The sequence below is a fragment of the Dipodomys merriami genome, unplaced genomic scaffold, assembly GCF_024711535.1.
Source record: "Dipodomys merriami isolate MVZ:Mamm:240054 unplaced genomic scaffold, mDipMer1.0.p SCAF_7, whole genome shotgun sequence".
NCBI classification, from domain to species: Eukaryota; Metazoa; Chordata; class Mammalia; order Rodentia; family Heteromyidae; genus Dipodomys; species Dipodomys merriami.
In genome coordinates, this window is record NW_027206290.1 from 34,257,765 (window position 1) to 34,285,315 (window position 27,551).

Here is a 27,551-nt window from a genome sequence, read left to right on the forward strand (position 1 = left end):
TAGGGAGAAGAAGAAAGAAAGTGTGAAGCAGGAAAAAGCAAATTTTCACTGTCATCACAAAATGAGAGAAGCAAATTATAAACCTTGTCAACGTTAAAAGGAGAGCAAGTGACTATCACCAAAACTTTATACCAATACATACAACTTTGATAAAATAGAAAATTTTTCTCTAGAGACACAAAACCAAAACATGAAGAAATAGCAAGTAGCCCTGTATCTATGAAAGAAATTTGAATTTGTCCTTTTCCATAAAGAAAATTCTAGTGTAAATAGAATTCTGGAGAAATTTATCAAAATTAAGGAATGCATAATGCTTAGTCTACATAAACTCTTACCACAAAATAAAACAAAAAATTCATTCTATTGTTCCAGCATTGCCCTGATCTTTAAACCAGATGGCTATCTTATAAACATTAAGCTACAATTTCCTTCATGAATATAGACCAAAATCCTGAAATTTTTAAGCAAATTAAATACCTCAAATACAAAAAGCTAATATAACATGACCAAGTGGAGTTTATTGCCAGAATACAAGATCAGTTGGCATTCAAAAATCAGTGAATTCACTATAATAATAATCTTAAAAATATAAAAATCATATAATCTCAAGAGACCAAGAAAAGCCATTTTCCAAAACTCAAAGCATCCATCTGGAATAACATTTCGTAGCAACCATAAAACTTTTTCAACCTAGCAGAGGATGTCTCTTGGAAATCTACACCCAACATAATAATAAGAGGTGACAAACTGGATCTTTTCCTTCTAAGATCAGGAACAAGGCAAAAATGTTTGTACTTTCCACTTCAAGTCACACTGAACTAGAGGTACTAGCCAGATCCCATTAGGTGAAGTAAGTAAACAAATAAGTAAAACTTCATAAGCTCATTACCCTGATATGGAAGAATATTAAATAGTTGCACTCCTATGCTTACTGGGTAGCATATCCTGCCCCTTTTTCCATCGTCCTATGTGTAACAGGAAGACTGCCTAGGATTGGACAGTCAGAAGTATCTATTATGATGTCATAGTGCCTCTTTCCCTCTCCCTCTCCCTCTTCCTTCTCTCCCTCTTCCTCTCTCTCTTGCTCTCTCTCTCTCCCCCCTCCTCTCCAAGAATCTCTCTTCTCCAGAGACTAGAGTGTTAATGAGGTTGCTGCTGAGCTTCTGCTTAAAGATGTTTACCCATTTCTCTCCTCTTCTGATCCCCTCATTGCCAAGAGTACAGATACATAAAACAGTCTCAGAAGTTGCTATGCCTGAGTGTTCAAAGAAACACTGAAAATACTGAAGAGAAGTTACGGGAATCAAGTATGTATCTTACTAAGCTATCCTTGCTAGGTAAATTCTCTCTTTTGCCTGGGAACAGATTGTATTTGAACTTAGGGAAGAAGAGGCTCAGGGACTCAACTTTCCTCCATTCTTTAACACAAAGTTGCCTCTAAATCTAAGCAGAAAAAGTTGTCCATGTGACGTGTCAGAAGAGTACATAGGGAGTGGAGTCACAGCCTTATAATGATAAAACTAAGCATTTGACAAACTTGCCCTCAGCATCCACTGCTTCCAGGAACCCTGGAGAGCTATCAGTGGTTGAGAGAAAAAGCCAAAGACTCCTTGGTCTTCCCCTTATCCACACAGGCAGAATGGATTGCCCCTCCTCAAAAGAATTTGGTTCCAGATGTCAAGATTTACACTGTATATGTATTCAGAGACTTATTGCTCATATAGGAGGCTTTCTGGAAAACGGCAGGATGGGCTTCCAAGTTGGGCTACAAATCATTGAGAATAGCAAGGGACAATGGGATTGGAGTTGTAATAGTGACCATGGAGTAGGCTGGAGTATGGCATGATTTGCACTTCCATTGGTCCTAAAGCAGGAGGCTTCTAGCTTTCTTAAAGGTTTTTTTCCAGCTATGGAGCAAGAGGAGAAAAAGGAATGATGAGACTAGACTGCTTTCAATAGTCAAACTTCAAAAATAGTCCTTTGAAGTCAGTAAGTCCTTCAACGAGCTTCCTCCCACTTTTCACCCTCAATATGAGGAGCAGCTCCTGAAGTGCCCACTTGAGCAACATCTGTTTTTGGAAGAGTGGGCTTTGAGGAGGGTGGTGCAGAAGTATCATTCCCACACAGGAATAGTGTGTGCAAAAGTGACAAGACCTAATGGGCTTGCAGAGAATATTTAAATTGCTAAACAAGATAGCATATTTACTACCACGTTTATCCCTAAGCATTCACCATAAAAATCAAAGTGATGCCATTATAGGATTCCCCCAGTGGCATGTACTTGGAAGGGCTCCTTCTTTTTCAGTCCAAATTGATCTGGGGTTGTATATAATTCTTCCTTTCAAATAGCAATTGGAAATGTGAATGGTGGGGATTAAGAAGAAAAATGGGGAGGTGTTTCAGCAAGGGTAGGAAGGACTCGATGCACTGCCCCCTGGGAGATGGCGATGACAGCCAGCCTCTCTGCTGTTCTTCTGAAGAGCCATTGGCAGCATAGAACAGAGTAAAGTGGCCTGGCTATGAAGCCAACTGATTCTGATTTAAAATCTAATGCAGGCACTCAAAATGTGTGACCTGAGGAAATTAATTGCTTTGTAACCTCCCTTTTACCATCTATAAATTAGGCATATCAATACCTACCTCAGTAAGATTATTAGCAGGAATAGATTAGAAGTCATGTATGTTTCCATGTATATAGAAGTACATATTTTAGTATACTTCTGCCACTGCTGTTATTAGTAGGATAACCACAAGTAACAAAGAATCATGCATGTTAACAGATGTCAGGGCATCAGATTTCTCCATTCTTCTGTCCATTGTTCATCATTTGCGTTCCAAAAGTCATCATGTCTGCCACTAAAACCTCCAGAGAAATCACCACATTCTCAACACACACTGTCTTCCAGACCCTAACAGCTCCCCATATGCTAAACTATAACCTTCTTTGTGATGCACAATGTCTCTCAAACTGATGTTAATAGAAAAGTACTTCGGAAGATGTTAACTGCTAAGTAGACACAAAATGAAACCTTGATTTCCATTTCTAACAATATGTAAGACAAGATTTTTTAAATTATGCAGGTGCAAAGAACTCTCCAAAAGATAATAGCATATATTTAAATATGTTTCGGAGTACATAATATGTTTTGGAGGTGACATTACAGTAAAGAAATCCCTCCTAAATCAAAAATAACACAAAGCACCAACCTGGAGAGCCAGTGTTAAAAAGCCAGCTTCCCTAGGGATACCTGCTCCTCACTTCCAACTTGGGGTTTATCCCTCAAGTGGCTTGCCTGCAGGGAAGGAAGACAGGTCTGGTGCTGTTATATGGGAAGAAAGAAATTTTGAGACCAGTATGTTCTTAGACCCTAAAAAGCTAAGTAAAAGGGTTGACTAGGGAAAAGAACCACAAAAAGGCTAACAATGAAACTTCCCTGTCTTACCCTTAGAATTGAAGAAAGGATCTAAGTGCCAGTGGCTCATGCCTAGCTATTCAGGAGGCTGAGATCTGAGGATCCTGAATTGAAGCCACCTTGGGAAGAAAAATCAGAGGCTTATCTCTGATTAAGCCAGAAGTGGAGCTGTGGCTCCAGCTTTGAGCAAAATGATAAGGCCCTGAGTTCAAGTTGCAATACCACCTCCCCCAAAAAACTGAAGAAAAGAAAACATACCAACTCATGTCTTAAATTCATAAATCAGAAATGCCTTTTCCACTCATGAATAAATTTAAAAGATTTTAAGATGATCATAATTTCAGACTGAATAGAGAGATGTAAATCCTCTTTATAGTAATACATCTTAATATACTAGTCTTGAAGAATTTTCACAATTAAGCTTCAGTAAGTATGATCTCACAATTTAAGAATATATTTTTCAGAAATGTAAAACATTAATATTAGCTTTTGATAAATTAAGGTTACATAGCATAATTTTAAGCATAATCATTAAAAATGAATAAAACATGCAGTTATAGGATTCACATAATAGGAAAATGCACAATAATAAGAATAAAACATACAACTTCTTAATTAATGGGAATAAAACTGCAAGATCTTTAAACCCAATACAAAAGAAAGTAACAAAAAAAACCCAGGTAAGACAAAAAACTAAAAGGTAAAACAGGAAGCATGAACCTAATGATAAATTTAAACTAAAAATATCAGTAAAATCACTAATTTTAAAGAAATCATATTTTATAGTTTAGAAAGACAATTAGACTAGATGAATCTAACAATACTTAAAGATTGAAAGTAAAGTTGTAAAAGAAATTAAAAAGATATTTCTTTCAGCCAGATGCTGGTGTCTCATGCCTGTAATCCTAGCTACTCAGGAGGCTGAGATCTGAGGATTGCATTCAAAGCCAGCCTGGGCAGCAAAGTCCATGGGATTCTTATCTCCAACTAACCACCAGAAAACCGGAAGTGGCACTGTGGCTCAAGTGGTAGAGTGCCTGAAGAGCTCACAGACAGCGCTCAGGCTCAGGCGTAGAGTTCAAGCCCTACAACTGACCAAAAAAAAAAAAAAAAAAAAAAAGATATACCTTTCAACTGCTAACCATAATAAAGCTGATAGATTTCCTTTCTTAGCCAAGTGAGTAACAGGGATTAGATTTACTCTTCTGCCCAGAGCAACAACAATATCAAAAAGAAAACAAACAAACAAACAAAAGGCCAGAAGTGGAACTGTGGCTCAAATAGTAGAGTGCTAGCCTGAAGCAAAAAAAATCAGGGACGGTGCCCAGGCCTTGAGTTCAAGCCCCAGGACCAGACCTGAACCAAACAAACAAGCAAACAAATGAAACAGAAAAAAGAAAAATGGGCTGGCTCAGTGGTAGAGCGCTTGCCATACATGCATGAGGCACTGGGTTTGATTCCTCAGCACCACATAACAACAACAAAAAAAAGCCAGAAGTGGCGCTGTGGCTCAAGTGGTAGAGCACTAGCCTTGAGCTGAAGAACTGAGGGACAGCACCCAGGCCCAGAGTTCAGGCCCCACGACCGACCTCCCTCCCCCAAAAAAAAGAGAAAGAAAAATTTAAAAAAAGGAAAAAGAAAATGCCCCAAATTACTTATCACAGAAATATTAACTAAAAAAATAAAAAAGAAAAATTACTATTGAAAGTGCAGTAAATAATAAATTCTTGAATTTGTTTCCAATAGTAGGGAAGTGGCAGATTTCTATAGTAACATCAAACATAGGGGGATTCCAGATTCATGAAGCCCAGCCTAAGACATCATCTGTTTAGTGATTCTAACCCAACTAGGATGGCACTTCTTTGACAGGTCCAGAACTGACAGATTTCTATAATAGCGCAGAAGTAGGTATTGCTAATGGTTTCCAATAAAGGATGCTAACTTTTAGGGATTATCTTCCTCCTCCCTTTCTATTCCTCCAGTTCTTTCCCTTCATTTTGCTTCATAGGCCCTTCCAAAATATACCTCATTTCTTTTATTCCCTTTTTTCAAGACAGCTATTCCATATCCCCAGCTAGACATCGACTGGTACAAACTTAGTATTTGGAGCTAGCAAAAAGAGCAACTGAAAATGTGATTCTGAGATTGGGTTACTGACCTATTTGCATATGAGTACATCTATCATTAGTAGTATCATGCCATTGTGATTTCCCTAATTACCACCTGTGTTTGACTGAGAGCCTATTTTAAAGCCTCAACTCTAGAAGGCCAAATGGCTGCTTCACTTGACTCTTGATAGTAATGGCAACTATAAAGACTGAGGTGGTCACAGAGAGGTGACAAGTCAAAGACTTCAACTTCCAGGGCCAGGCATGATCAGAGAATCAGGGGGTATCTATGGAAGCATTAAAATGACCCCTTCTTGTGCACACTGCAGATTAAGCTGACAATAAGTCTCCAAACATCAAGAAAATGTGGTATATATACACAATGGAATTCTATGCCTCAATCAGAAAGAATGGCATTGCCCCATTTGTTAGGAAATGGAAAGACTTAGAAAAAAATTATATTAAGTAAGCCAGGCCCAAAGAATCATAGGTCCCATGATTTCCCTTATTTACAATATCTAGTATATGTCTGAGTCAAGCAGAAAAGGTCAGATAAGGTGATGTTAGGGAAATTAACCCTAAGATATGTATTCAAATGTTTTATTTTCTTTCATGCGATTGTTTCTAACACATTTATAAGATTATTTCTTTGTTGCTTTGTATGTCCCTCCCACAGTATAACCCCTGCTTTCACTGTATTTGATGTGGGTATAATTTGTGGAGGGGAAGGGGAAAAACAAATCATTTAAATAGGGATACAGGTGGACCCATTGCAACAATGAGATGTACAAGTCGTTATGTCGAAAACAAACTTTACAACTTCTGGGGGGGGGGAGATGGGGGGCTGGGAGGAGGATGGAAAGGGATGGGAAGGGGAAACAAAGGAGGAGGCTACAATGCTTGATAAGAAACTCATTATCTTGCCCATGTAATTGTAACTCTTCTGTACAGTATTTTCACAATAAAAAAAATGTCTCCAAACATTATGGTGCATGTGCCAGAATTGTACAGGTTTGTTTCATCAATCCTCCTTTATGAAAAGTAGACCTTGAGTAGAAAAGAATAGGAACCTGAGACCAGAGACATGTTAGTTCTCTTGAAAGAATCTAAGACATGAATTCCTGCAAGTCCCATGAGCTTTCCTTGCTAATGATTATTTCTTCCCTGTCCAAGAAGACTGGCCTCTTCTTGTTTACCTTACCTTGAAAGGTAAGGTGTTCCCCAAGACTCAGCTTATACCTGTTGTTTCCAGGTCATGATTGTAGCAGATTAGTCTCATGTAAGAGGACATTGGCCATACACACCAGAAAAATGGTATACTTTTGACTGTATTATTAGAAACCTAGGAAATGTGTATAGAAGTAGGTTTTAAAGAGATCTTAATATCAATATTCTCACCTGAGATTCTGTACTTAATACATTAGCTTTACTACATGTTAGGAATGGCTGTAATCGTTTCCTCAATTCACTCAAATTTGGTTTCAACAATGATCTATAATAAATGAAACTGAACAACTGACTCGGAATTCTGGGGTCACCAGCATTCCAGACAGTTGTTCCCTAAGCAACATTGGTCTCATAAACCATATAGGTTCTGGGAACCAACTGTGGTTCCTGTCAGTCCTCCTCCCTCCTCGAGTCTGGCCTTTGCTGAACCTGGTCCTCCAGCCTGCTTGAGATAAGTACTGTCTTTAGTTTGCTTATGACCTCAGGAGAGCGAGACAATCCATCAAGGCACAGTGATAGGTGAACAAAAGTTTATTTACACTATTTACACCAGGAAAGGAGTCCTGAGACTACCTTGTCTTGGGCTAGAAACCCAGAACCCAGAGCAGCCTCAACCACCAAATCTCCAAGCCTCCAATGGGCAACCCCGACCCCCGACCTTTATTAGTCGGTCTGCAAACCTCCAAACCTCAGACCTCCAAAGCTCCAGAGCTCAGAACCTCCAAAGGGCAAGGCTTTCCCTTTCTAACCTTCCTCCTTCACCGCAGGCCTCTCCACTCTGCACAGGCCTGCCTGCCTGCTCTGCTCCGGAGGCCTCTCCACAGGCCTCTCCAGAGGAGCCCGAATGACCCCCAGGGGAGGCCCAAATGACCCCCAGGGGAGGCCCGAATGACCCCCAGGGGAGGCCCAAATGACCCCCAGGGGAGGCCCCGAATGACCTCCAGGGTAGGCTCAAATGACTTCCCGAGGAGGCCCCGGATGACCTCCCGAGGAGGCCCCAATTGACCTCTCGAGGCTGCCCTGCCCTCCACAGGCCTGCCCTGCCCTGCTCCAGCAGGCTTTCCCCTACTCCCTCCTCTACTCCCCTCAGAAATCCGGTTTTCCCCTTACTCTCTCCTCTCCTCAGGACTCGCGGTCTCCTCCGGACTCCTCTTCCCTCAGGACTCGCGGTCTCCTCTGGACAATTTTCCCCCGAACCTCCCTCGGTGCCCCGCAGCACGCAGCCTCCACATACCGAGATAGGCTGGGTCCCTCCCCCACAAATGGTTTCAAACCGCCATTCACGCTCCTCCCCTAAGCTGCCCCCTGTCCAATCGCAACAGGCAGCTCACCATGTGGAGCTCGACGCCCCACCCCCTCCAAAAGCACGCCCCGCCCCCTTTCCGTGTCATGGCACGCCCCTCCGGCGGTGCCCGGTGGGGCAGTGACGTCAGCCTCTCAAAGTCCTGCTCTGTCAGGTGGCCGGGTCAGAGGAATGGTGAGGCTCGCTGCTTGATGCCCCGCCCCCTCCAGCAGCAGGCATGGCCACGGGGCCAAGCTGATTATCGGGGCCTCATGGGTTATTACAGTTTGACATTCTACTCCAAATCCTTTCTCATTGAAATTAGCCAAAGTTGTCTGCAACAAAGAACCATGCATTACACAATTACCACTTTTATCTTTTGGCTACCAAGGCTATTTAATAGCCCACATGATGGATAATTTTAATGGTAACATCTCTGTTTGGAGACATGACCATAAAGAACATTGCAAGAAAGTGTTGTAGGGATAGCAAATCAAGAAAATGGAAATTAAAACCATATGAGATATTGTACACCTACAAGGTTGTAGAAAAACTTAAACTTCTATAAACACCAAATGTCAGTATGTGAATAGTGTTGGAACTATAAATAGAAAAGGCACTTTGGAAGTAATTTCTCATAGTGACATGTGCCACTCTTCTGGCCTGGCAATATCCATTTTCAGGAATTAGAGGACAGAGACAATCATGCCTATACATGTAGGAACAAACGTTAAGAATGTTCAAATGTTCAAAAATGTAAAATTTAAGAATGTTTAAATGTTCAAAATCCTAGCTTCGTAGGGGGCTGAGACCTAAGGATTATGGTTCAAAGCCAGTCTGAGAAAAAAAAAAGTCCATAAGACCCTTATCTCCAAGTAAAAAGCTGGTAGTGGGGGGGGTGGCTCAAGTGTAGAGCACCAGCCTTAAGCAAAATAGCTGAGCCAGAACTTGAGGTCTTGAGTTCAACCCCCAGTACTGGCACACACACACACACACACACACACACACACACACACACACACACACACACACACACACACACACACGCACACAGAATGTTCTCAGTAGCATTGTTTGTAACAACAAAAAAGAATTGAGTGGAAAACTCCCAAATGTTTGATAGGCAGATGATAGCCTGAGATGTATCCATAAGATGAGATATTAAACAACTATGAAAATGAATTAATCATGCAACATACATCAACCTAGATCAATCTACTGCTAAAATGTTTAATGTGAAAATGAGAAAATCACTAAAAATTACGTAGAGAAGAATTCTGAATTTGTATCTTATTTTAAAGAGGTAAAACTAAACTATACTATTTGAGGATTCATAGAAGAGAGACAAAAGTCAAATTGTAGATACTTCTAAAGAGAAAGGAAACAAAAATCTAGTAGAACACATTGGTGACTTCAACGGGAATGGCAACCTAGTAGTATTAATTTACTAAAATTCTCAAACCATGTACATGTATTATATGTAGTGTTTTCCCATTATAAAGTCAGGGTTTTTAAAAAGTAATTTTATGACTCAGATGGCTGCCTCTGGAAATGCTTATGAAGTTGAGAAAAAAATTTAAATGTCTTCTGCCTAAATAATCTTGTTTACTTGCTAAACAGGTTTTGTTTTGCTTATTATTGCAGAACTCACTGTTTTAAATATACTAATGTGAATAATGCATCTCTAAGACATTTAGTCCATAATTACCAGACTTTTAACAAAAAACTTTTGATGTTTTGATTTGATTTGATTTTTTCTCTTTAAGCAGTTGTAGAAAGGAGTTGCAATTTAACAAAGCAATCTATGAATTCAATTTATGAATACAATACGTGTCATCACTTTCAACATCCTCATTCCCCCCTTACCCACCTTTTCCCTTGCTCTTCTTAATTTTGTGGGCTATACATTGAATGCTTGGCTACATTCTCCTCTTCATTTGTCTACCCTTTTTTCCCCTTGACCCCATTACTTGCTTCTCCCTTGAACCTACTGTATTTCATTAATATATATTTAAATACTTGTAGAGCACACAATATATTTACATATAAGTTTATAAGCTAAATCTAGCTTCCACATATAAGGAAAAAAACACCTCTTTTATCTTTCTGGGCCTGACTCAGCTAGTTCACTTAACATAAGTTTTTCCATTTCATTACAAATGATGAGTAAAATTCACACACACACACACACACACACACACACACACACACACACACACACACACACACACACACACACACCCCACACACACACACACTCCACACCACATCACATTTTCTTGATTCATTTGTCCACTGAGGTGGTGCTGGTGACTTTACTATATCCTGATTTGTAACCTTTGGATAAATGCCCAGTCGTTCTGTTTAATTTTTTGAGGAATCTCTCCATATTGCTTTCCAAAGTGATTGAACAAGTTTATATTTCCATCAACAGTGTATTGGGGGCTCCCTTTTAGCCCCTCCTCACCAGTATATTATCTTTTATTTTCTTGATAATAAACATTCTAACTAGGGAGAGGTAGAATCTCATTGTTTTGATTTGTACTGCCTTTATGGCCAGAAATGTTGGGCATTTCTTTATTTGTCTAATGGCCATTTTTACTTCTTCTGAAGTCTAAGTTTTTAGCCCATATATTAATCAGAATTTTGGGGATTTTTTGAGGGTTTAATTTTTTAAGTTCTCTGCATATTCTGGACAGTAGACAATTATCTGATGTGTAGGTGGCAAAAATTTTCCCATTTTTGTAGGCTGTCCTTTAGCTTGTTGGCTATGTCCTTTGCCATGCAGAAACTTTTTATGCAGTTTTGATGCAGTCCAATTTATCTTTGATTTTTCTTTGATTTGCTGTGTTTCTGAGTTTTTACTGTGAATGTTCTTTCTTCTGCCAAGAGGTCCCAGTGTTTCTCCCACTCCTTCCTGTAATTGTTTCATGGTTTCATGCTTAACAAAAAACTTAACTGTCACATAACAATTGCACATCTTGGGGCTGGGAAGGTGGCTCAGTGGTAGAGTGCTTGCCTTGCACGCGTGAGGCCCTGGGTTCGATTCCTCGGCACCACATAAGAAAAAAGAAAAAAGCCGGAAGTGGTGCTATCCTTGAGCTGAAGAGCTGAGGGACAGCGCCCAGACCCAGAGTTCAGACCCCACGACCAGACCCCCCCCAAAAAAAATTGCACATCTTTATGACAATTACAGTGCAGTAGCTGGACACGTGTACAGTGTGTAATAATCAAATCAGGATAATCAGCTTATCCATCTCAGACAAGTATTATTTCTTCATACTGGGAGTACACACTCCTCTTTGCTACTTAGTCTAAAATATATAATTAGTTATCAATTGAAAGGATCCATCACATCCATCCCAGGGGACAATGCAGAGGCAGGCAGGCACAGAAGAAAGATTATTACAAGGTTTATTAGAGGAGCCATATTTCCCCCCGGAGAGAGAGCACATGGCAGCCTCCACTCTCTAGGTAGCAGCAGGGTCTGAGGGTAGGAAGTGAGGTAGATGGGAGCTCAGGTGGGTCTGGGCGGAGAGAGGGAGAGGACAGCTGCGTGGCCGGACCTCTATAGCAGGGAGGAGCTCAGGTCTGGGTGGAGCTGAGGACCGAAGGTGGGCATAGTGCTTACATCGATGGATGGATGGATGGATGGATGGATGGATGGATGGATAGATAGATAGATAGATAGATAGATAGATAGATAGATAGATAGATAGATAGATAGATAGATAGATAGATAGATAGATAGATAGATAGATATACATTGTATACATATACATATATGTATAAAATGTATATGTATACAATGTATATCTATGTATACAATGTATATATAGAGATAGATAGATAGATAGATAGATAGATAGATAGATAGATAGATAGATAGATAGATAGATAGATAGATACACTACTCTATGCTCATGGACAGTTCATATTAACCTACTGTGCTATAAAACATTATATTCAACTGTGTCCTGTGTGTAGTATTGGGGGCTTGAATTCAGAGCCTCACAATTTTCCTCTCTATTTCACTCTACTCTGGTGCTCTACCACTTGAGCCACACCCCATTCCCAGCTTTTTGCTGGTTAATTGGAAATAAGAGTCTCACAGACTTTTCTGCCTGGACTGACTTCAACTTATGATCCTCAGATCTCAGATTCTGAGAAGCTAGGATTACAAGTGTGAGCCATGGGGCCCAGCTGTTCAAACTCTTTAAACCATGCAATATTTAGACCTAAAACACAAATAGGACTTGAGGGCGGGGGACAACCACCTTTCTAATAGTGTGTTCTTGTGCTGTGTCCCATCTCCCACCCCCAACCAGTAGCCATTTATTTCTACATATTTAGTTCCAACCATAGCTGTCTAGGACAGCACTTCTCAATCTGCCTAGGGAACTTCCTGCTCAATGCTGGTTCCTAGGCTCCTAGAAATGTCTTAGTTATGTTGTCTTGAAAAAGACCATACTCTGAGGCAAGATTTTGGAGGGCCCACACTCCTCTCATGCTGTGCTCTGAGGCACTTTCCTTCTTGCACTTGTAGAGGTATTTGCCTGTGTCCCTTTGTTCTAGCACAGTAGACAGATACAGTTTCTGATCACCCCTCCTCCTGCTCTGTACTTCAAGCATATTGCATATGGCCTGGCATGATCCTTGACTGTGGAGAGGATATAGGACTGGACTGAAAAAAAGAGCCTAGAAAAGTATTGTGGCCATGAGGTCACCACTGAGTTCATGGCCATTTCTGAGCACAGAGTATATAGCCTGGAGTAATAGCTGAAGAAGCTGAACTGCATTAAAGAGAAGAACCAATCTTAGTGATTGGTGGGTGGATATGAACCAAGCAAACCTGTCCACTCATCAAAAGAAGAGAAAACTCACAAGAGCAGAGTCTCTAGAAACCTGGGAGACTGGCCAAGAAGTCTGCAGGACTAGCTAGCCCCCACGCAGTTCAAAGCCTGAACATACTATTGCTGAAGTTCTTAGAAGGAAGAATTTGAGTTCTCTTCATCTTCACAGCTAAGAAGGAAACCAGAGGAATACTCTTGTGACTATTTTTAAAATAAGTTTTAATTGTGAAAATACTGTACAGAGGGGTTCCAATTACATGAGCAAGGTAAGGAGTACATTTCTTATCAAGCATTGGTGCCTCTGCCCTTTTTTTCCCCCTACCAGCACTTCCCTCCCATTTCCACAACTACCTTCCATTCCTTTCCTCTTATCATTTGCAAGCCTGGAGAAACAAAGGTTGTTACAACTGAGATACTAACATTTTTTGAGTTGTTAAGTAGCATTTGAGTATTTAAGTATTTTTGTCTTCAGTGAAATATTTATCCCTAAGAAAAGCAGAAATGCATTTTTTTTACCAGATTGCGTTGGTGTAGTTTATTCTTGGTTATCAAAATATTCATGTAGCTTTGGGATTTTGAATTGGTGAATTCGTAACATTTGGAAAAACATGACACACACCATAAATCTGTTACCTGAAAAGGGATTGGTGTATGTACATGGAGGATCTAAACAGTCATGTCCACCTGAACTGCATGTAGCAGTTAGCACTTAGTGAATATGTTTTCTGTAACACACATGTTAAATAAAGGTTATAAGGTAGGGTTTTTAAAGCAATTCTGAATAGTATTAAGAAAAAGGGAGGGCTGGGAATGTGGCTTTAGCGGCAGAGTGCTTGCCTAGCATGCATGAAGCCCCACATAAACAGAAAAAGCTGGAAGTGGCACTGTGGTTCAAATGGTAGAGTGCCAGGCTTGAGTAAAAGAAACTCAAGGACAGTGCACAGGCTCTGAGTTCAAGCCCCAGGACTGGCAAAAAAAAGAAAAAAGAAAAACAAAAGAAAAGAAGAAGCATCATTGAAGAATATCAGATAGCTTCACAACATCAGCAAGCTGGAGATCTAAGCTCAGAAATATGCCAACACACAAGGCAGCCAGCATCAACAATCCAGGTCACTCCTCAAGACCTTTCTGGAAGGATAGCATCTCTACTGCCATATGCCACCGCAGCCTAGAGAGACTCAAAATAACATGGCTAAGAGCCAAATCTCAAAGGCTCTGTACCACCATAAATAATGTCTGAGTTGATCCAGAATCTTCACAAGGCTGCCCCAAGATTCAAAGTGTGAAGCAGTAGGGCCTGATTGGCTGAATTGAGATCATCACTGGCTGGCTCCCTCATAGTCTGGCCTGGAAGAGAATCTCTCCCCTTGGGTTTCCACAGTGAGAGAAGATCAGTCTACACATAAGCGGGGAGCTAGATGGGGGTATTGCTTTCTGAGTGAAAAAAGAACAAATATTCACTGTAGCATGATAATACTGTAAGATGGTTTTGTTGGGTCTTTTGAATTAACTAGAATTCCCTCAACTTTGTAGCTATGCTCTTTAAGCTGAACTACTCTCTACTGCAGTCCCTTGGCAGTTGGCTTTATTGCAGGAAGAAAGGGAAGATTCAGCATTGACCATCTTGTGTGAAAGTCAAACTGCCCCTCAAACAAGCAATGTCATATTATTCTCTTACAACAAACAGCTAAAAATACAGAAGCCCACCTTGCCCCTGTCCTCCTCCAGCAATAAAGTTATAACAATTTTCTGGAACTTCACCAAGGAAAAAGACTTAGGTAATGGTCCACCAGGCGATAATTGTGACTTAGAACTGTTTTTAACAATGCATACTTTTCTCATCTCTTGTATTCAATTCTCCCTATTCAGCCTGAAGCCACTGTCTATACCCCTGAAGATATACTGAAGTGCTGTTACCAGGGCCTCCATGTAATAAATCTCCTTTCTCTGCCTTTCACCATGTTGCTCTATATCAATACTGCACCATGCTATAACCCAATGGTGTCCATGAATAACCAGAATTCAGATGGGTTTGAAATGACTGTGTAAATAAATGAAGAAGCTTTCAACAAGGACTTCAACAGAAAATGGAAGGACACTACTTAGAGAAGACAGCACTAGAGCCAGAGAACAGAACCAGCATCAGGAAATCTGATGAAGAAGAAGCAGGGACCATTGTCAGGCTGGGCCAGGACCTAGCATGAACAAGCCCACCGGCCCCCCAGAAGGCTGGCAATGATGTGGTCATAAATAAAAGACAGAGCAGCCCTTACAAAAAGAACCCTCTAGTAGTTCCACCCAAACCACAGTTGGATTGGTAATGGTCAGCGATAAGTGACCGCATTCACAAGTGCTTATTGCTATCGAGATTATTTCTTTCCTAAGCTTTCCACAGGAAGCTTTTTGTAATCAGAAAAGAAAGGGTGAAAAAATAGACGAACTCCAGTGAGAGTTGTCCTCTTTGTTTTCTCTTCCTGTCAGAGTAAATAAATCATCTTAGGATAACAATTAGGAACTAAATGTACAAAAGGGAATATGTGTCTGGTGTGGATGTCAAAGAGAAAAATTAGCAAATTGTAAATCTCAAAGAAACTAGCAGCCATCATGGTTTGGTGTAGAATGGTTTGGTTTAGGATGATTGTGGATTTAATTGCTCCCAACTGAGCTCTCACTTAAGGAAAGAAAGAAAGAAAGAAAGAAAGAAAGGAAAGAAAGAAAGAAAGAAAGAAAGAAAGAAAGAAAGAAAGAAAGAAAGAAAGGAAGGAAGGAAGGAAGGAAGGAAGGAAGGAAGGAAGGAAGGAAGGAAGGAAGGAAGGAAGGAAGGAAGGAAGGAAGGAAGGAAGGAAGGAAAAGAAAGACAAAAAGAAAAAAAGACACTGCAACCCCACAGAATTTTATATTAACTTGATAGAAAACAATCTGACTATGGGTTTCACAGTCATCCTCCAGCCTCCTCCCCCACCACAGTCATATTTTCCTAGAAGTCCCTAGGGATGTCCAGAAGAGCCCATTCAGGCCCCAAAGAAAGTGCAAGAACGGACCTTGGAGAATACAAAGACACCTTGTGGCAGAAACCCTCGAGGAAAGTGTTGAGCACCAAGAAGACCAATGGGAACCCCAGGTGTAGGATAGAACATCCCAAAAGATGACCAAGTCCCTTTGGATTCTAGGCACCAACTCAGGGTGCCTAGAGGTACCCTGAATTTGGGAATCTGTGCAAAAATAAAATGACAGCGCTGGTATGACCTGAGCTATGCAGGAAAATAATTTCTTAGAAATACACTTAAGGTGCCCTAAAAGAAAGCCCCAGGAAGAGTCTGGGTGAGAAAAAAGCTGAGAAATATGAACTGTCCGTCAGGGGCTATACATAGTAGGCACCACATGTCCAACCTGACCAACTTGGGCTTTGGAGGAGCTATCCCCACTCTGCCCACTGGCCATGTGTTCAGGACTTGACTTGCTCAGCTAAAGGACCTCACATAGTTAGCTGTTCCAGACCTTTTGGAAGAAGCAACTTAAAGGCTGCTTTTTCTGGGCCTGTGAATTAACTAAAAGCTGGACACTCGGCCCAACGTCCTAACTTTGTGTCTGTGTCCTTTGATCTGAGCTATTTCCTGCTGCAGTCACTTTGCAGTCACCTTGGGCATCAGGAAGAACAGGATTCACAGATCACATCTTGTGACAAAGGGCAAACTGTCCCTCAGACAGGTGATGCCTTCTTATCATCTTGAAGAGAACAGCCAAATGCTAGAGATCACCTGCCAGACCTCCAAAAACCAAACACTAAGCCAGATGGTCAACCGAGCCATATTGGTGACCTGAGACTATTTTAACTGTACAAACCTTTCTTTCTTCCCTTACCTAACAAGCCAATGTCTATAACCCAGACAGCTGAAGATTTACTGAAGTGCTGTCTTCTCATGGCTGCCAAGTAATAGATCTTCCTCTGTCCTCCACCATGACTATTCGGCATATGGGGGCAAGTGGCCAGACCTAACATGGGACTCCTGGACTTTGGTCCTGGACTCTAAAAATCTACTTTCACTAACTGCAAATTCTAATCTCCCCATCTTTCTTCTCCCTGCTTCCTGTGTCCTACTCAGTCTGCCACTGTAGCATAATGTTATCTGTGGAAATAACTGGAGACAAATCAATGCTAGGAGGTGGTAGAGAAAGGTGGTGAAGAAAGGATTAACACCTTAAAGATGTCCCTCTCCCTATCTAGAAGAACTGAAAGAACTTTCAGTTAAAGAGCTGTAAAACAAACAGTAGCAGACCAAAGAGGGGTTACTGGAGTCCTCCACAAAGATGAAGAAGAAACGTTTCCACTAAGATTATTTAGAATTGTCAGTTCATGATGGTAACATAAATCAGTTGGATTTTGCCTTGCCCTTACTGTGTGTTAAAATTCTCTATAAGACTTTGAACCAGTCTACACCCAGGGCAGACCATTTCATTGCCCTTGGTACTGACCAGCTCTGAACCAGGCAGTGTGAGCAGCTCTGTATTTTCTGTTTTCCTTAGCCATAGTCTTTGATGATCTAGCCATAAAATAACATCCACAGCAGCAGGTGATTGAGACCTAGGGGGCTGTTGTTAGCATGTAACCCAACTTTTTCATTTCACAAGAAAGAATTAAGCTCAAGAGATGGCGTGGCAGACCCAAGTTAGTGACAGAGGTGGGCTGTGACCTCAAGCCTCCAGTCCTCTGTGTCTGGCACAGAAGGTGCAGAGTTAGTTCAGAATTCTGCAGCTATTTATAGGTTCCTTTACCACTTTCAACTTTAACTATTGAAGGCTCAAAGTCATCTTTGCTTGGCCCATGACTGTTTCCTGAGAGAAGGTACAAAATCCCTCCCTGTACAGTATAGTCACCCAGATGCAGACTTGACTTTCCCTGGATTCTATTCACAGAATGTCCCTTCACTGCTGTAATAAAAAGCAGAGAAGGTTAAAAAAAACGCACCTCTCCCAGGCATGTGGGCTTCAGGGTCAATGTTTCCCGTGCTGCTATGACTTTTATAGCTTTTTCAATTGGTTGTTCCTTGCAACCTGTGACATTAATCACTGTGTGGCCTTCCTTCTTTATGAGGCCAGTGCTTTTCCAAAAATCTTCCAAGTTTCTATCCACTACAGCCATTCCAGTAACCCCAGCCCTGGGTGACAGTCTGTGGCCACCTTCCTAGATCCTGATGATATCTCCACAATCCATTGGTAGGAAGCATTAACATACAATTGTGGAACTCCATTACATGTGCATTCTGCCACCCTAGGCTAGAAGGAATTTTCTTGCTCAGCCCTTGCAATACAGACTGGCCTGCCAAGCACAGGTGCAACTTAAGACCAGGCAGATTTAATATCAGCCTGTGGTCAGGGACCCAGAATGAATTACACAATCAGCTTGTCCCTCACTGAGGGAAACCATGACCCGGTGCTCTCCACAGCAGGCTGGAGATTTTTTTTCCAAATGTCCATTATTTTTAGATTATCCATACTATTCTTTTCCTTATTAGCCCAAGTCATTGAGAGTTCACAGTTGGTGTGGCTGAATCATTGCCAAAGTGACTCAACATCCTTATTAAAAACAGACTAAAAGAGTGAGTTCACCACTATTTACTGAATAACTCAACAACCTACTGGCAGGAAATTCAAATACTTTCCTAAATTGGCTCCAACCAATCTCTCTGATTCTATCATACACTGTTAATGTAATCCCCTTTTGTTCCTCCCCACAACCCTACTTTCTGTGTCCAAAAGCTGCTCCAGGACCCTGCAGAAGTCACGTTCTCCAAGTGTCTCTCTTGACTGCCTCTAAGATATCATTGAACTAACTCCTTCCCTTCCACCCTACACTTACACATTTCCTTGTGTCCTCCACCTGTCTGTGAGCTCTACAGGCTCCTCCTAGTGACAAATGTGCCCTCATGGACAAGTCTTTTAACCTAAGTTTCAATTCCATTATTTGTGAGAATAAAAAGGTGGTCCTCTCACTGGATTGGTACTTGAGCTAAGGATACATACCAGAAGAATCCAATAAATATCTGCTAAGGTTATGATCTGTAAACATTGCATAGACCAGGTTCACAACACTCATTCTGCACTGTCTCCATCCCTGGCTAGAGACAATGCAAATTGAGCCTATGACAAACCTTACTGAGATAATTAATAAATGAACATATTCCACCCAATCCAGCAAGTTTCGATTTCCCAGACATTCCATACCTTTTATGCTTACATATTTTGTTTAGAATTCCTGTCCCCATCCCTTGCCCACTCTTTCTTCACCTGGAAAATGCCTACTTTACTTCAAGGCCAAGATCAGCATCACATTCTCATTTCTAACTTTCCAGATCCCATTGGAACAGATTTATGTGACCTTCCCCAGAAATATGTCCAAGTACTATTATATTCATGTCTTACATGTTGTCGTCATTTGCTTATATATCAATCCATTTCTCCCTCTTTCCTGTGAGCTCCTCTAGAGCAAAGATGGATTTAAGCATCCCCTACTGGATTCAGCTCAGTATAGTGCTGACATAGGTTAGCACTAACATATGTTAGGTACATGCTAGGCAGAGAGACATTTCCTAGTAAGTCCAGAAGTTGGTCTTTGTATCACAAAGGTGCTGAAGGGAAAACCAAACCTGAGAAGCCCTTTCCTATGGAGTCAGGAAATCTGCCTGTGTGCTGGGAGCAATATCATCTTTATTTCTGCTACTTACCACACAAACTCCCAAACAACAATAAAGAAGCAATTTAAGAAGAAAATAAGCATCATCTACTATCTTATTACACTAACATACCAACTGTTTCCTTTTCTTTGTTTTCCCCATAGTCCTTTCTTTATATGCACGCATAATTTTATATTGCTGTACTCCTTATGCAGATGCAGTTTGGCAGGCTGAGCTTTTATACTTAAAAATTAAATATTTTTATTTAAAAAATAATACCATTTGTAAGTTATACCCTAGCTACAAAACCATTTGTTCTGGTTGCATCATATTCCATTTTGGTGGCTTCTAAATTGCCACTATCAAACATAATGTTATGCCAAGTGCCTTTATGTGTAGAACTTTTTTTAACCTAATGAGAGAGATTTGTTTTCAAGTGATTTTGCGTCAAACTGCAGAAGACTTCACAATTGCCAATATGAAAGTACCACCTAATCCAGCCGAATCTAAAGCAGAAATTTGTCAATACAAGATATTTAAAGGTCTCTAGATAACTAGGCACTTTAGCTCATGCCTGTAATCCTAGCTACTCAGGAGTCTGAGATTGGTTTCAAGGCCAGCCATGCAAGTCACAAGACTCTCTAAACTTAATCAACAAAAACCTAGGCTCTGAGGCGTGTGAACCTGTCAGACCAGCTACATGGAAAGCATAAGTCAAATAATTATGGTACAAATCAGGTGAGGAAAAATAAGACACTATTTGAAAAATAACAAAAAAAGGGCTGGAGGTATGGCTCAAGTGATGGAGTGTCTGCCTAGCAAGCACAATGCCCTGAGTTCAAATCCCAATACCATAATCACTGGTAGATAATAGACAGACAGACAGACAGACAGAGTAATGGGGTTTGAATTCAAGGCCTTGCACTTGCTTTGAGCTATGATTCCAACTCTGCTTTATGCTAATCACTTTTGAGATGGATTCTCACACATTTCTCAGCCAAAGCTGGCTTTAAAACACAGTCCTCCAGATCTGTCTCCTGAGTAGCTAGGATTGTAGGTGTGAGCCACCAGGCCTCAGCTAGAAACACTGACCTCAATTCTACATGATTGGAGAAGGAGCAAGCACACCACCGTGATCAGCAGAGACCTAGATGGCACCTACTGAAGCACTAGCACTGTGCAAAATATTGTAGGGACTCATGGGAGAAATCTAACTGCTCCTACCAGTCTAATTGTTCCTACAATGAATATCTCAATATTTATTGAGCACTAAACTGAGCAAAACTGCACCTGAATTCCAATCAAATATATCTAATACCCTTGTACTTGTGTAAATAAATGAATACATAAATAAATAAGTTGGACAAGCACACAGATAGTTATTATCCGTCAATGATATATTACATAGTGGAAAACAAGTGCTGGGCACTGGTGGCTCACATCAGTAATCCTAGATATTTGGGAGGCTAAGATCTGAGGATTGAGGTTTGAAGCCAGCCTTGGCAGAAAAGCATGTGAGATTATTTCCAATTAATGAATTAACAAGTAGAACACTGGAAATGGAGGTCAAGTGTTCAAGCGTCAACCTTGAATGAAAAAGCCATTTGAGAGCTTAAGGCCCCAACTTCTCCCCAGTCCAGCACAAAAACTACAAGAGGAACGGAAGGGCTAGAATGTGAGAGGGGCCTTATTTTCAACAGAATGATCAGGAAAGACCTCCCTGAAGCAATGAAATGAAGTCAAAATCTAGGTGATGAGGGATAAAACACAAGAAAGAAGCTATTAACGGATGTTCTACCCTGTTACTTTAGTGATCCTTGAGACTGAACTCAGGATCTTACACTTTCTGGAAAGGTACTCCACCACTTGAGCCTTATCCCCAAGCCTTTTTTTTTCCATTAGTTATAAGTATGATCTTGCTTTCTCTCCGGGTCTTTCTGGGTTGTAATCTCATATTACTGCATCCCTGTGTATTACTGGGTATGTCAAGTGAATGTCAACATACTCAGCCATTGCTTTAGATGGTGTCTCTTGAACTTTTTGCCAAGTTGGCCTCAAACCACAATCCTCCCTATCTCTGCCCCCTAAGTAGCTAAGAACCACTATGCCAGCTCCATTTCCTTGTCATTCTTTATTCAGATAAACACCATTGGTGTTTATCTACCTACCTCTCTCACCTGAAAACTTTTCTCACCTGCACATAGGTTAGGGTCAAGTATCCTTGAAAGTAGCCAATGGCAACAAGTTAAAAAGTAAGCACTTTAGCGCTCTCACACCTTTTCTGGGACAAAATTCTGAGTTATGTTCAAAGCCATCTCCCAAAATCTCTGGTGGAACTGAGCCATGTGTTTAGTGGGATAACCTACCTGCCAAATGCCCTGCACTGGCTTCCCTCCCTTTGACCTGCCAGGCCTTTCTGTTCCCCCTAGCTTCACTTACACAGAGCTCTGTTTTCAAAAGCACAGTCCAGGACAAAAAGCTTAGCTGGGGCCTGGGGCTTCTCTACCCTCAGTGGACACACACAAGATCAGGAGGCCTCTTCATGGGCAGCTGTGTACAGGGTGGGCTACGGATGGACAGGAGGTACTGATGCTGTCTGGGGGTGGCTGGTGACCCAAGCTTCTTATACCACCCCACGCAAAATAAAGTGTGATATTCAAATCAGGCTGTGGTCCTGGAGGGAAAGAGGGAGGGCAGCTGCACAGGCTTGGTGCTAAATTTACAGAAGCAGATTAGTCCAATCTGCATACTAAAAGCATGCAAATTACGCTATTTCAACCCATAAGTTTAGACATGTCCATAGGAATAAAAATTTATGACAGCAATAAGATGTATGGTTGGTGTAAATAAGCTAGCCCAAGCAAAATATGCTAAAAGGGCTGTGGAAACTCTCCAAATTAAGTGACTTATGCCAGCTCAGCCTTTAGGCAAGACACAAGGACACTGAGTCATGGTTCTTGGGGCATGCTGTGCCACCTCCGGTTTCTGCAGGGAGAAAGAGGCTATGGCCAGTGCACAAGCATAGATGTGGTCGCGGCAGTGCCTGGGGAGTTGGCCCTGCCTTTGAGGGAGAGGTCTATCTAGGGATGGATCAGAATGCACTGTAGGATGCAAAATAAACCTTTTAAGTAATAGAAATAACATTTAAAGAACTTACTGTGTTGTAGGTCACTCTGGAGCCCTCCATGTTCCATGATGGTTCTGTTGTCACTACCATGCCATGAAGAAGGTACTGCTAGGCATCTCCTTTCAAGATGAGGAAGTGAGCTTAACATGTAGCAAAGAGAACTAGACTCAGGCTGAACCCATTGCCTGAATACTTACCCACAGTGCTCTACAGCTTCCATTGAGAAGTTATGCTACAAGGAACTTCGGAAATCATTTAGTTCAGCAAATTAGAATGGTTAGGCAAGAAGACGGAGATTTGTACGAGGTCATGCAGTTGGTACATGGCAAATCCAAGAACGTGGCCTAGGATTCAGACATGTCAGAGCTCTTTCCTGTGGTGGCATCTTTCCAGGGATTGTAGAGGCTCAAGAAGAGAACACCAGACCTATGTTGTTTTCCTTTGAGTTCCAGGTTGAAACATAACCTGTGATTGTTGACCTACAAAAGAGGGACCAGGGGAAATTGCCCCTGTCCTGGGAGGATTCTATCATAGCAACTGTCTCTGCTTATCTGTGGTTGAGAGCAAGCAGCAGAATACCAGAATGGCCAGCCTGTCCTCCAAGGTCTCTTCACTGCCTCATCACAGTTCCCAAGAGCCAGGCTTCTGTGACCGGGATTCATTCTGTTGTAAGTGATCAACCCAAACTCAAAGTAACTAAGCCAGAAGAAGTTTCCTGGAGGAACTAGGAACCAGGGTGGAGCAGATTGGGTCCTGGAGACACAGAAATGAGTCCAGCAGCCATCAAAATGTCTTCAGTTCTCCTGCTGTGCCTATGCATACTCCCTCTGCCTATGGTCCCCATACTCATAGAGCTGGTGAGAGTGAGAAGACCTGACCAACCTTGCAGCAAGGAGGAAGTTCTTTCTCCCAGTGCTGTTTCGTCCAGTTCATACATTCCCTCAGTAAGGGCCTAAGGAGCATCTGTCATGGTCAGGTTCCAGGGATACAACCATAAACAAAACAAATATGATGAATATGGAGAATAGAACACCTTTGGAAATAGACTGGGGAGCAAATAAAAAATATATGTAGGGAAAGTAAAAGAATGTGCTGTTTATATAGTGAGCCTTGAAAAGAAAATAACGGGGATAGGAGTGTCAGTGAATCATCATATTTGAGATGATAGATGATGAGCTCCTGGGGAAAGAAAGCCTTTGAGCAAAGGGCTGAAGGGGAGAAGGGAGTGAGCAATGCAGGTATGCACGGAAAAGAGGAGCATTTCAGGTAAACAGAACAGACACTAGCAACCCAATGTAGGAATGTGCCTGGCATGTCAGATGAACAGAGGGGAGACAGACAAAAGCAGAGGAGCAAATCAGATACAGCAGGAGGAATGTGTTATATGTATGGCCTCATAGAAAACTGAGTTGACTGGAAGGTTTGGGGATCACTGCTCTCACAGCCAAGGGCTGGAAGTGCTGCCTGCTTGCCACATCTGTCAGGCTACCATGATGTGATGGCTTTCCCATTGAAGACTGCCCAGGATCTTCAACTTTCCTTCACTTCTAGATGAAGACAGAGTGAAGAGTATAGCAAGGAGAGTTCCACGGTGGGTCTTGTGCTGCTTGCCTGCCTCTCAACATGTAAGCCAGAGCCAACAGGAGTGTAAGGCCAATGTGCACTTAACCGTGTGTACTCCCGGTTACTCAGGAGGCAGAGGTCAGAAGGATAAGGTCGATGGAGGCTAGCCTAGATGAAGAACATAAGAGCCTCTCTGGCAGGTATGGCCCACAAGTAAGAAAGCCTGCCTGGCAAGTGAAAAGCTTGAAGTCAAAACTCAACATGCCCCCTCCCAACACACACAATATGTAAATGCTTCCCCACACACAGACAATATGTAAATGCTACCAAATGGAGCATGATTCATGGTCTGCACGTGGAGAATGAAACAACAGGGCCAGAACTCCACCACTGATGCAACAGCTGTCCTCAGAAATGCTTGAATATAGACAAACATAGTATGACAACCAAACAAGAGACCTTGACTGAGGGTCATACCCACCAGAGTGGATCACCAAAGGAAAGCAAGAAATCCACGCACTGTGTGTGCACAGGAGCCAAACTATTCAAGTTCCAATCCCAGTTCTGTCTCTTACTCCATAATCTTAACCAAGCTAGTTTTAATCTCTGCTTGACTTTGCTCATCTAAGTTAGGAATGATAATGGTCTCCACCAGAGATTTGTTGAGGACAACTAAAGTTATGAACAAAGAAGCTGTGGAGCAAAAGCCATAGAACAGTCCCTGGTATATAGTAAGTGCTATGTTTATATTTGCTACTGCGGTTTTCTATTAAGAAAAATAATAAAACAATTGATATGGATAGAAGGGCTGACTGGAGACTGGATAAATATGAAAAGTGAGTTTTATTGTACTGTCACAAAGCAAATAGAGCCACAGCCTATGCTGCCAATTCTATCTTCATTTGCAGGCAGTTCTAGATATACCTTTATTTTTATTAGTACTGGAATTTGAATTTAGGGCCTTGCACTTGCTAAACTGGTGCTATGCTACTTAGCCATGCCTCCAGTCAGCCTCCAGTCCAGCTTTATACTGGTTAATTGTCTTCATGGGTTGGCCTTTGAACCATGATCCTACAGATCTCAGTCTCCTGAATATGAAGGACCATATGAGTGAGCCACCAGTGCCTGGCACTTATATTGATTTCTGACAGAATTTTCTTCTCTTCTAGGCAGTCAGGGGCATCTGCCACCTATGTGTAGAATTTGATGTGTGAGTCCAATCCAGAAACTATTCTGCCTAAAATTGGAGATAAAGGGAGCTCCCCCGCTACCCACACATCCAAGTGAAAAACAAACAGCAGCTGAAAACCAAGTAGTATCTCAGAAAGTGAAAGAGCAAAGAGTTCTCATTGGGCCAGAGGTCAAATCCCCAAAGGATGACCTTGGGGAAGTGATACTTCCCTACGCTTCCATTTCCTGTCCACAGAGAGAAGGCACTATTACTATAATCAAGACCAGGTCTATAGAGCACCCATCTGCAGCCTGCTCTGCTGCAGATCCTCACTATACCTCTCCATCCCTACCTCCCTGAAAAAATTTTACTGGCTGTCTGGGAACAGAAGAACTCAAGCAGGTGGCCATACTCTCCTGGTGTGGTCTTACACCAGGGAGCTCTGCCTAGAGGAGAAGCCGCTGGTTCGATCCTAGCTGCTCCGAGGCCCCTCTGAGCTGGCCTCATTTCTAGAATTGGCTGAAGGCTCCTCAAAGCAACAGAAGCCTCCAGGAAGATAAAAGAAAGCTCAGGCAAAGCTTTGAAGCCGCCATAATGCTGGCCCAGCTCCTCCTTCCAGCTCAGGACGTCCCCTGAAGGGAAAGACACAAAGAGAATCTGTGATGAGCAGATGAGAGTCAGCCCAGGGCTAGGATTGTATCAACAGTTTAATTCTCTGCTTTCTTGTTAGCCCTGATGGCTGGCAGCGAGGATAATTTGAAATGAAGAATGTTTTTCAAGAAGAAGCAAGACTCCCTCATCTGAAACAAATTTGTTGTCCAAAATTGTAGTGGAGGTAGTGTTTAGAAGGTGCGGATTGAGTTGGGTGCCTAAAAATACAGCTAACTCTTTAATTCTTCACACAGTCCAAAAGACAACAGACACCTCAAAGTGATTTCTATTTGGTTTCATAATACAGAATGGTTTTTCCCTCAACATTTTTATCTTTCTGTATTTAGTTGTCTTCGGGGTATGGTCTACCAGCTATAACCTCCTTTTAATTGCAAAACAACTAAGGTTTTAGTGCTATGACTTGCAATGCAAGAGGTGCCTGGATTATATTGGTAGATAAAAGTGCTTGCCAGATAATGAAGATAAAGGAAAGGAGAAAGAAGAAAAACTGTTGACATTGGTGCTTTATACCTATATATCAAGAAGAAATGATTAAAAGGGCTAGGAAGGTGGCTCAGTGGTAGAGCGCTTGCCTTGCATGCAAGAGGCCCTGGGTTCGATTCCTCAGCACCACATAAGCAGAAAGAAAAAAGCCAGAAGTGGCGCTGTGGCTCAAGCAGTAGAGTGCTAGCCTTGAGCTGAAGAGCTGAGGGACAGCGCCCAGGCCAAGAGTTCAGGCCCCACGACCGCGCCCCCCCCCCCGCAAAAAAAGAAATGATTAAAAGTCTAGGCTATGCAGTCAGGCTGTTCCACTTAAATCCCAGCTGTGTCTCCTTCTAGGTGTATCTTTAGGCAGGTTATTTAACTCTTACAGCCTGTTTTCTTGTCTGTAAACTGAGAAAAATAAGTAATTCCACTAGACTCTCGGTGGCTCATGTCTGCAATCCTAGCCACTTAGGAGGCTGAGATCTGAGGATCCCAATTCGAAGCTCACCTGGGAAGAAAAGTCCATGAGATTCTTATATTCAAGTAACCAGCAGAAAGCCAAAAGTGGGGGTATAACTCAAGTGAGAGTGCCAGCCTTGAATGACAAATGACAGTGTAAGGCCCTTGAACTACCCCCCCCAGTACCCCCTCACACACATACAAAAGAAAATAATGCTAGTAATATTGTAAGGATGTTGAGAGGAGAAAATGGGGTCATCTAAGAAATGTGTTTAGCCCAGGGTTTGGCACACAGATAGGACTTGGGAGATGTAAAATATTTCCAGGAAATATTAATGAAGTCTGTTCTCAACAAGCTGGGTAGCTAGTCTACAAAACTCTGTGCTCCATTCTATCTTATGCAATTCACTGAAGGACCTCAGAGGCAGTAGCAAGTTTGCTAAGCTTTCTGAAGGGGGAATGATACCAGATTTCATGGTGGTATTGAAAGCTGCAGGTGTGGACAGGTATGGAGAGTCCAGAACAGCTGCCAATTCCCAG

General features: G+C 41.8%; 1 long non-coding RNA gene and 1 other non-coding gene across 2 annotated transcripts; both read left to right on the forward strand.

The window, feature by feature from the left end:
* The first annotated feature begins 1,079 nt into the window (after positions 1-1,079).
* Positions 1,080-26,361, forward strand: LOC138817042 (uncharacterized). Its single transcript, XR_011368753.1, has 3 exons — positions 1,080-1,307; positions 22,722-24,975; positions 25,414-26,361. It is a non-coding gene; the product is annotated as an uncharacterized lncRNA (long non-coding RNA).
* Positions 26,362-26,626: 265 nt separating this feature from the next.
* On the forward strand, positions 26,627-26,707 carry Trnaa-ugc (transfer RNA alanine (anticodon UGC)). Its single transcript has one exon. It is a non-coding gene; the product is annotated as a tRNA-Ala (tRNA).
* The last annotated feature ends 844 nt before the right edge of the window (positions 26,708-27,551 follow it).